Below are 8,931 nucleotides of genomic sequence, written 5' to 3'. Positions count from 1 at the left end.
CAAGCGATTAAGTGGACTGCATCTTCTGGAGATCAGTTTACATTAGGACCACTGGGCATTGTCAGTTGGATGTTAGAAAATAGAAACTGGAAAGAGGAACACGGTGAACAGTTCAAAGTCTCGATTGTAAACCCAACTGCCCTCACAGAAGTTCCTGTAGAGAGGGCTTGTCAGCAGGAAAACACTAAGATTTTCCCCTACTCAGATTTCCTTGAAGTCTTTTAGTAAGGTTCCTTCTAGAACAAGCCATGACGAGATTCCAGAGATCCGGTAGTTTTCCACCGGATATGAGATCGCCCCTATGGGAGCTGGGTGCCCCTTCTCAGTTCCTGGATGTTCATTCTCAGTTCACTTAGCTTAGCAAAACAACTTTTGCAAATTTCCACTGTTAAGTGACATCCCCCTCAAAGAACAAAAAAAGTATTCCAGTCACAGGAGTGCATATAACTAAAGATAATTTAGCCGTAGCGTGGAGCTCCTGTTTTTTCCCACATGGTGCCTTTGTGGACAGAAACCATTATTTGTTTGTCCTTGTTCCTTTTTCCTCCTCTGCCTGTTATTACAATTTACTCTTTTCCAGCCATTTGGAAAAACAGCAAAGCTGGCTAAAAAGAGTGATAGCAGCTGGCGGGGGGGGGAATCTCTATAGCACCTGCTGCAACATAAAATTGTCAACAAAGTAGGATTATAGCCCAAGGTAGTTTTACACTGCAGCTGGCACTAGAGTGAAAGGATCTGTATTCACAGGCAGTACAAGAGACAAATAAAGTTTGGGAGATTTTATTGTTGTACAAACCAAGTCCTCTGCAGGTGTTTAGTGCTGACTTTGATTCTGTCTACTTCCAGGATTTAATTTAGTGCTGGGTTTTAAATCATTGAGTTTTCATTTCATTATAAAAATATATATTATTATTCCCTCCCCACCCCCCAGTATTTGTTTTGCAGTTAGTGTGCCTGAAGCAAAGCTTTTTTTTTTTTTTTTGCCAAAAAAGTTATGGGTGGGATGTGTTTCATTTCACCTCCCAAATTAAAAGAATGTACTTAAAATCCAAACTATTTGTAAGGAGGCCTTCCTTTCTCCTTAGACGCCTCAAGCTTTAACTTTTTGTTGTTGAAACCATTGCATTTTAGGTTCCCAGCCTACCACAGGAGATGAAATTAGATGGGGCTTACTTAGCAGACTAGGTTGGCTAATACTGCAAAAATTAGATGGAAACAAATATTGTAGTAGTAGGGGCTGGCCAGATCAGTTTGCTTATTATAATTACCCAGTGAAAAACAAAATGTTTATCATCTTGTCAATTCCATGTTTACTTTCCACCAGTCTGTGTTTTATGTTGTTGCTTCCATCTAATTAAAAAATAAAATTGATGTACCATTTCCTATATACATTATATATAAAAAAATTATAGTTGAATCTATTAAAATCTTATTATTAAAAAATACAATCTTTTGTGTGGTTTCAACGGCAAGATTAACTTCCATATTGAAGTAAGTTAATCTTCAGTAATCATGCGATCAGATTTCTCTGCCATTTGCCTACATCTGAGATTTCTTGCTGCTGCTTGCGTGATCGAATTCGTGTTGCTCTACTAGGCTGAAAAAGAAAGTAAGAAAAGAATCGGCCTTCAAAGTGTGCCTCGGCTGATGTCAGACACTTTACTTGTGAAACTGAGTATCAGCATTGTTCCTCTTTGCTCTTGGCAGCTTGGGCCTGATACAGCGCGCATATGTGATATACTTCCTTTGTATAGAAAAGCCTGTAAGTGCCATTATTAAATCAGCCAGAGGGGTCACTGCTCATAGGCACAAGGCAGCCCTGAAGGCCCGAGCACTGACGCTCCAATGCCTCCAGACTGCTGCCCAAGGGAACCAGGAGTGTTTTCTCTACCTCAGAAAACCAAACCAAAACAAAGGAATGTGACGTTTACCCATGTGGCTGGCAACTTGACTCAAAACATTTTCAGCTTGTTGAGTATGACTCTGATACAGTTTACCGCTCTTAGAGCTGATCTCTGAAATACATCACAAGTACTTCAACACAGCTTAAAAATACCACCGCAGCTACAATTTAATACCCTTACGGTCAGCATAGATTGTGTATATCAGGCATGTGCACATCTTATAGACACAGCAGGCTACGCTACATTTAGACTCCCCTTCCCTAGACGTGGAAAGTATTTCACTGACTGAGACATTTTTAAAGAAAATCCTTCCAACATGCACCATTTAACAGCAAAGGTTTTCTTTGTACACTGATTTAAATAAACAAACTTCTAGAATCTGGAAAAATTTGTGGGAAATTAGCATAGATTCTGTAATTCCTAGTAAATGAGCCATTTTTACTGTTGCCAACTTTGTACTGTTAAAATAGATTTTTTATATATATAAAATAATTTGTATTTATACCATATTTACTTTTAAAGTGGACAAGAATCACGGTGAATACATTCTGCATGTGTCAGTGTCTGCTGAAGAAGAGTCAAACAGAGTAAACGCTGCGGTCTGTGCTTTCAAGAAGTGAACAAAACAAAAAATGAATACAAATGTTTTTCTGTAACAGCAAGAGTTACAGAGAAAATAGTTACAGTCCTGCAATATGTGGCAGGGCTGTTGCTCCCGTCAGCCACGTTCAATGTTAAACAAGTGAAACTTTGCTCTGTATTTTCATAACGTCAGAGCACAAAACAAGCTTGTACATACCTGACACCATACCAGGGCCTGTTCCAAAGTCCAATTAAGTTTACACTTCAGTGCTGAGAAAACTCCCTTTCAGGAGATTCCCTTTTTTTCTGTGTTATCATATATGCATCACAAATACTACAGTATGTAATTCTGGGAAGTCAACTAAAATGTTAATTTCCTTGCTTATCTAGTGCTGACTAGAGACGACTTTTGGGGACAAAGCGGCTAGGAAACAGAATCTTATTTTATTCTTCCCTTGAGATGTTGCTGCAGCAGGAGGAGGGAGCACGGGGGTGTCTGCAGCTGTTTAGAAAGACAGCAAAATCTGGAGTCTTCTCACATGAGCAGATGGGATAATAGTAATACTCCTCCCTGGTTTTTGGCTTCAGTAATGCAAAAATGATGCCAGTTAGATAACTGTAAGTGCTGCATGGTCCATGTGTTTCTAATTGCTGCTCTGTACGGTAATAACTCATGTGTGACTACATTACTCTTAACAGGTCTCCTCATGCATAACTTGAAGCCTTGCCTAAAAAATACTTTAAAAATATTAATTTTACACTGTATCTCACCAGGATTCAAACAGAGCTATCAATATTGCCTGCATGCAAATGAAGTGAAAAAAAGAAAAAAATTCTGTGATTTTTAAAAAATTCCTGTTTAAAGTACAACGGAAACTCAATTTTTCATTTCTGCTGAATCTTTCACACCGAAAATTTTCTTAGAAAACTTTATTTAGTGGTCTGTGGGATGTCTTCCTCCAGGAGAAGCCAAAATAGGATGAATAAACGTATTTGGGCTGCAGCTGCGCTGTATACGCATGCCTATGACAGGCTGCAAGATCGATGAGAGCAGGGGGAGGGGAAGGGAACATGGCCTGGAGAAGCAGCGCAGGAAAAGACAGAAGCAAAAAGAACCGTCGCAAGAGCTGCAGTGCTCCTCGGTGTTCGTTAGCAAAACCACCGCTCTTCAGTTTGCCTTGCTTAAGCAGATCCTAAAACATGCAGGGATGCATGTTTAAAGGAATGCACACGTAGGGGTGGGTGGTTGATTTTGGCTGAGATAATGTCCAGGGAATAGTCTACCCGCACTGCTGAGGTACTCATAGGGGAGATGCAGTGATACGACTGTTAGTTGTAAAGTCACTCCCCACAGTGATTGCAAAACCCCAAAGGAGAGAGAGAGAAACTGCAGATGGTAAAGGAGAAGCAGGAACTGATAATTATACAGCTCCACATGAAGATCTGACTAAGCTCACTTTAAAAACGACTGTGCAAAACTAGAAATGTTGCATTTCTACAGAACAGGCTATAAACCAGATTACAAATACAGAATCTCCTTGCTAAGAATACAGTTGTTAGCACAGATGCCGTATGCTTATACAGAAGTACTAGTTTTTGGGAAAAACTTTTTGCCGAGAAGTTACAGAGGTATTAAACCTACTAGTACATGAGAGTGCTTTGCTGTAGCTGGTGACAGAACAACTCTGATTCACTTCGTAAGGGCATGGTTAGAGAATACATCAATTGTTGCCAACTTCTGTGACTTTGTCATTAGCTTTATAAAACTGTGGCTTTTTTTCCCAAAGACTAGTTATATGAATTCCTCTGATCAATCACAACTCAAAGTCTTAGTTAAAAGATTGTTGTCTCCTTAGAGGTAGAGAAAAAAATTTGTTGAAAGTGTGAGTCAGTGCAAAATTAAACATCTTAAAGAAAATTAAACACTTGCTCTAAATCTAAACTAGTATCTGACAGGTAGTTCTAGGCATAGTGAGTTTCCTGTTTTCTCTGCATTAAGGTGAGTGCTTATGTAGTTGATGTGCTCCATGTCTCTGAGCAAGTTTAGCACAGAATTTCAGAAAACTGGATTTTAACAGCCTGTTTGTCTCTCACATATGCTGCTCTCTTGCCAGTCAGAGGTCCTTTCCTCACGAGAATAAACACCTGGAAAAGCCATGGGAAAAATATCTAACACCATGAATCACCTGCTCACCAGACTGGCTCATCCATACTGGCTGAGCATAAGAACAACAGTGCTAGCTCACAGATAAAACACAAGAAAAAACACAACCCATGTGCAGTGGTGACGGGATGGATCAAGAAGAGTGACTCGGATTGATGAACAGTATTAGGATTTCTCTGCTCCCACCAGAAACTTAGCTCCAGACTCCCTAACAATAGAGTTATGACAGAGTGCTTTTTGAGACCTTCGGTGAAAATACTGAAATCTTGGAATACGGTCTGTCTGCTCCTGCAGTACTTGCTGTGGATGACAGTGCAAATGTAATAAACATGCAGCGATTTCAGGTGCAGACATGCCCTTATATTTAGTTTTATACCAATAGCCTCTTTTATGTGGCTGGGAAGACAAGGAGTGTCAGTGTTTGTTCTAAGGGTGTTATAGGCGTTGGAAATACCAGTTTTTACACTATACATTTGAGGACATAGAGGCGTATGAAAGCCTTACGAATTTTTAAAATAAATTAGCAAGGTAGTAATTGTGATTTTAAAGCTTAGCGTCTAGGCTGTAGAGTTATTCTTTACAAGTCTTATTAATAAAGAAGTCTTACAAAAGCTGTACAATGTTTCAGAGTTAGGAACTGTGATTACCTCAACATGTCAAGGGATTTCTAATGTAGAGTATCGGCATAAGGAAGATATGGTAAACTGCAAGATAATTTCAATGCAATTAAGGCTAGTGTTCCTCCTAAGCATTTTGCATTTTTCTATAAGGAAAAAAATCCAATACAAAAACTTGATATTCACTGAAAATAAAATCAGATAGTAAGTCCCCAGAGCCCAATTCTGCTTCAGTTCAAGCCAGTATATTCAACAGCAGCAGGCTTCAGCCAACCAATGGGATAACAAAGAGGTTGTGTTGGTACATCACAATCTTACCCCAGAAATGTTTTAGGATTTGCTTTATTAGTGTTTGTGTGACTAGTGTGTTGATACAATCTCAAGGTAATTACTATTATAAGCTGCAATAACACTGTAATTAAAATATGGAAAAAAGATCACCATCTGTGTTCATTTCACTTACAAGGCCAGAAAAATGTAGATCTGAGAGTTAGCTGGTTTGACCGGCTATTAAAACTTGCTATTAAGCAAAAGTCTAATAAAATACTGTAAATCATAGGACAGCAAATCATGATGTTAAAACTGTCCTACACTCGGCTAATCATGTTTAAAATACACTAGAAAATACAATTTTCAATATTTCATCTTAAGTCTTATATTTCTAGCATACATGGAAGTGCAGAGAACTACTGTGTATTTCTGATCTGGTATTGAGGGAGATAAATATAGGATTTCACGATATATGCATAAACATATATCCAACAACAGCAATAGTATCCTTCTGCCAGTTATGATTTCTTGCACTGGTGTAACTGCAGCTAGCAGAATCCAGAATAAACGTAATTTCTTAGCTGTGTAATATTTTCTGATAGTGTAGTCTCTCTAACGGAAATTCAATATGTGTTTTCTATACTTCTGAAAATTCAGAAAAAGGGAGGCCTGCTTTAGACTCCTCAAGTTGATGGTGATAACCTCTTCCATTTTTAAGTGTTGCTTTAGCTATATTTGTTGAATTGTCCCCAATCTTGCTTGGCAGAGGGAAAAAAAGAAATCTTCAAAACTGTCATAGCAGTGTCTTTTCACAGCCCAGCTATTTGTAGCCCTGAGTTATGAGGCAGAAGGGATTATGGGTGCCAAGAAAACTATACGACCACTCAAGTAGCCATTTTAAAAATAATCTTTTGAGAACAAAAGAAAAGATTCACCAAAACTTCAGAAGGAAGTTGCAGCATGTTTTTGGCTACTAAGTTTCTAGTTCTGGGACTCTATGAATACCGCATTGTAACTACAAGTGAGTATAGAAGAATTTCAGCTCTGCAAGTTTAAGAGGTTTTTATTTTTTTACTATGGCTGTATTTAATTTTGGCATGCTGCTTCTTACTTCCTGAAAGAAATGCAGATACAAATATTCCTAGATTTTACTATTTTATTATTCATTATTCTTTAAAAGTCAAATGTTGAATCTACTAAGCAGGCTCTGCCAGTACTTTACGTATTGTTTAATTTCACCTGGCTCATAGTGGTAATTAATAGGCAGAGCTACATTCTAATAAAAACCTCAAACTGCATGCAGATTCTAACCCTCTGGATGAGGGCTGGTGGAAGAGTGATGCAGAAGACTGCACATCTTGCATTGCTCAGCTAAGCTGCATGTATAGGTCTGAACGGTGAAGACTTGGAGTGCAGGAGCGCTGTTGCTGACACACCAAAGCCAAACTCAGCACTCCAGAAAACCCTTTAATTCACAGAGTTGTGGGTTCTAAATGGTGTAGAGGTGATGTGCCTCACTGGGGTATGAAGCTATTCGCAATGGATTTCGTTACCTGTGCTGAAGCAGAGGTAAGAGGTAATCTTCCCAGAAGCACAGGAGCAGAGCCCACATAGGCCCTCTCACTCTGAAATCATTACTGTGAGCCAGTGGATTGCTGGTAGAGATTTTAGCAGTCACTGAACCCCTGTGTACATCTATCACCACATGCATACAAAGAACTGTACTTTAAAAAATGTGTTGCAATAAATAGCTACTATTATATATATGGTTATATCAAGTTTTGTTGGCTGAGAAAGTTCATATTGAGGTGTACGTAGGTAATATACCTTTCTGGTCAGGAATTCACTATAAACTAAGAATTACTTCATGCATTGAAAGGGCATAGAAGTAGAACTTGAATTAGGTGCAGAAATTACTAACAGGTTCTTACCTTTTAAATTACTGGTAACATCATTATAAACCTTCTTTTGTGTGCCAGCAGAAAGTAAGAGTGCATAAGGAGCCTCTTACCAGCAATGACTTCCTGATGAACCTTCCTAGAACCACATGCACTTCTTTGTTTGCATCGGTATGTAGAGAACAAATTATTCAGAAAGAAGGACCTATGCTAGGATGCAGAGCTTTATTGTACAGATGCTCTGTACTTCAGTAAAAGTGATCTGATCCTATAATTTTTGTTAATAACTGCCTTTCACAGAATAATGATGCTCATAAAATAACCCTTCTTGAAATTTTCCCTTCGTTGACATCCTCACTAAATGATGCAAGAGTGCCTAAAGTTAACTACAGAAAATTAAGAATTGTTTATTTCCCTTTGGGTTCAGTGACTGAAATCATGTTTTGTTCTTGCCTCTAGTATCCAGCAAGCAAGTTGTCTGAAAAATCAGCTCACTACGCCAGCATGAGTGAGCAATTAAGATGAAATAAACCAAGAATCAACATTACAAATCTGATCTTCCTATGCACACTTGCATCCCTCTCCCAGGGGCTGTATCCTGCTGTAAGGCAGAGCTCCCAGCTTGTGCCCAGGCAATCTGCTTGACTTGCAGCCATGCTGGCTGAAGCAGAAGGTCAGATCCGAAGCCACAACTATTAAACAGTAAGGTTTGTGCAGCCGTGCCTAAGGGTAGTCGGGCAGGAGCTGTTAGCAAGAAAGAAGAGTGGATGGGCTTGGCTGGCAGTCAATCTCATACATTTTTTAATCAACTGGACACTCTCCCGTGCCAACTCAGGGATCACAATAACTACGGTGGACGTGGGAGGGGAAGGCATCTTCATGCAGTTCTGCTTCCAGGAGTGGTCATACAGTCTCCTCTGTGGACAACTCCCAGTACCTAGAGAGAGCTAGGAAGAGCTGTTATCACTTGAAAGAGCTGTTGGCTCTTGATGATTGTGCTCTGGGTGGGATTTCCAAGGTAATGGCTCTCTGGAAACTCCATTTTGTTCCCAGAAGAAGCAGCCATCTACCACTCCCCTCAGCTGCTAAATTAACAAAAAACTGACTAAAGATACTATTATTTCTTCTGTAATGGGAATCCTTTTTTTTTTACCAGCAACTGTTTTGAAGGAGCCCTATATCACAGAATCATAAAATGGTTTGGGTTGGAGGGGACCTTAAAGATCATCTAGTTCCAACCCACATATATGTATGCTTGTAGATTCATGCTCCTGTATTTTGTTTTCTGTCAAATAAGACTCTGAATTTATGACTATCGTGATCTGTGCGTGTGTCTCATTGGGAATTTGGACCTTAGTGGTCCCAAATGTGTAGGCACCGTTTGCACTCATTTCCCCAAACCAGTTTAATTTTTGCACTGAGTACACCGAGTATACACGTGGTTCTTAGTTGCATGTAAAAGCCCTACATGTACCACTACAGTGTTTCCTGCTTGA

Source organism: Gymnogyps californianus, chromosome Z (genome assembly GCF_018139145.2).
Source record: "Gymnogyps californianus isolate 813 chromosome Z, ASM1813914v2, whole genome shotgun sequence".
In the NCBI taxonomy this organism is placed as follows: Eukaryota; Metazoa; Chordata; class Aves; order Accipitriformes; family Cathartidae; genus Gymnogyps; species Gymnogyps californianus.
The sequence above is the reverse complement of the archived record's forward strand: the minus strand, read 5'-3'. Positions refer to the sequence as shown.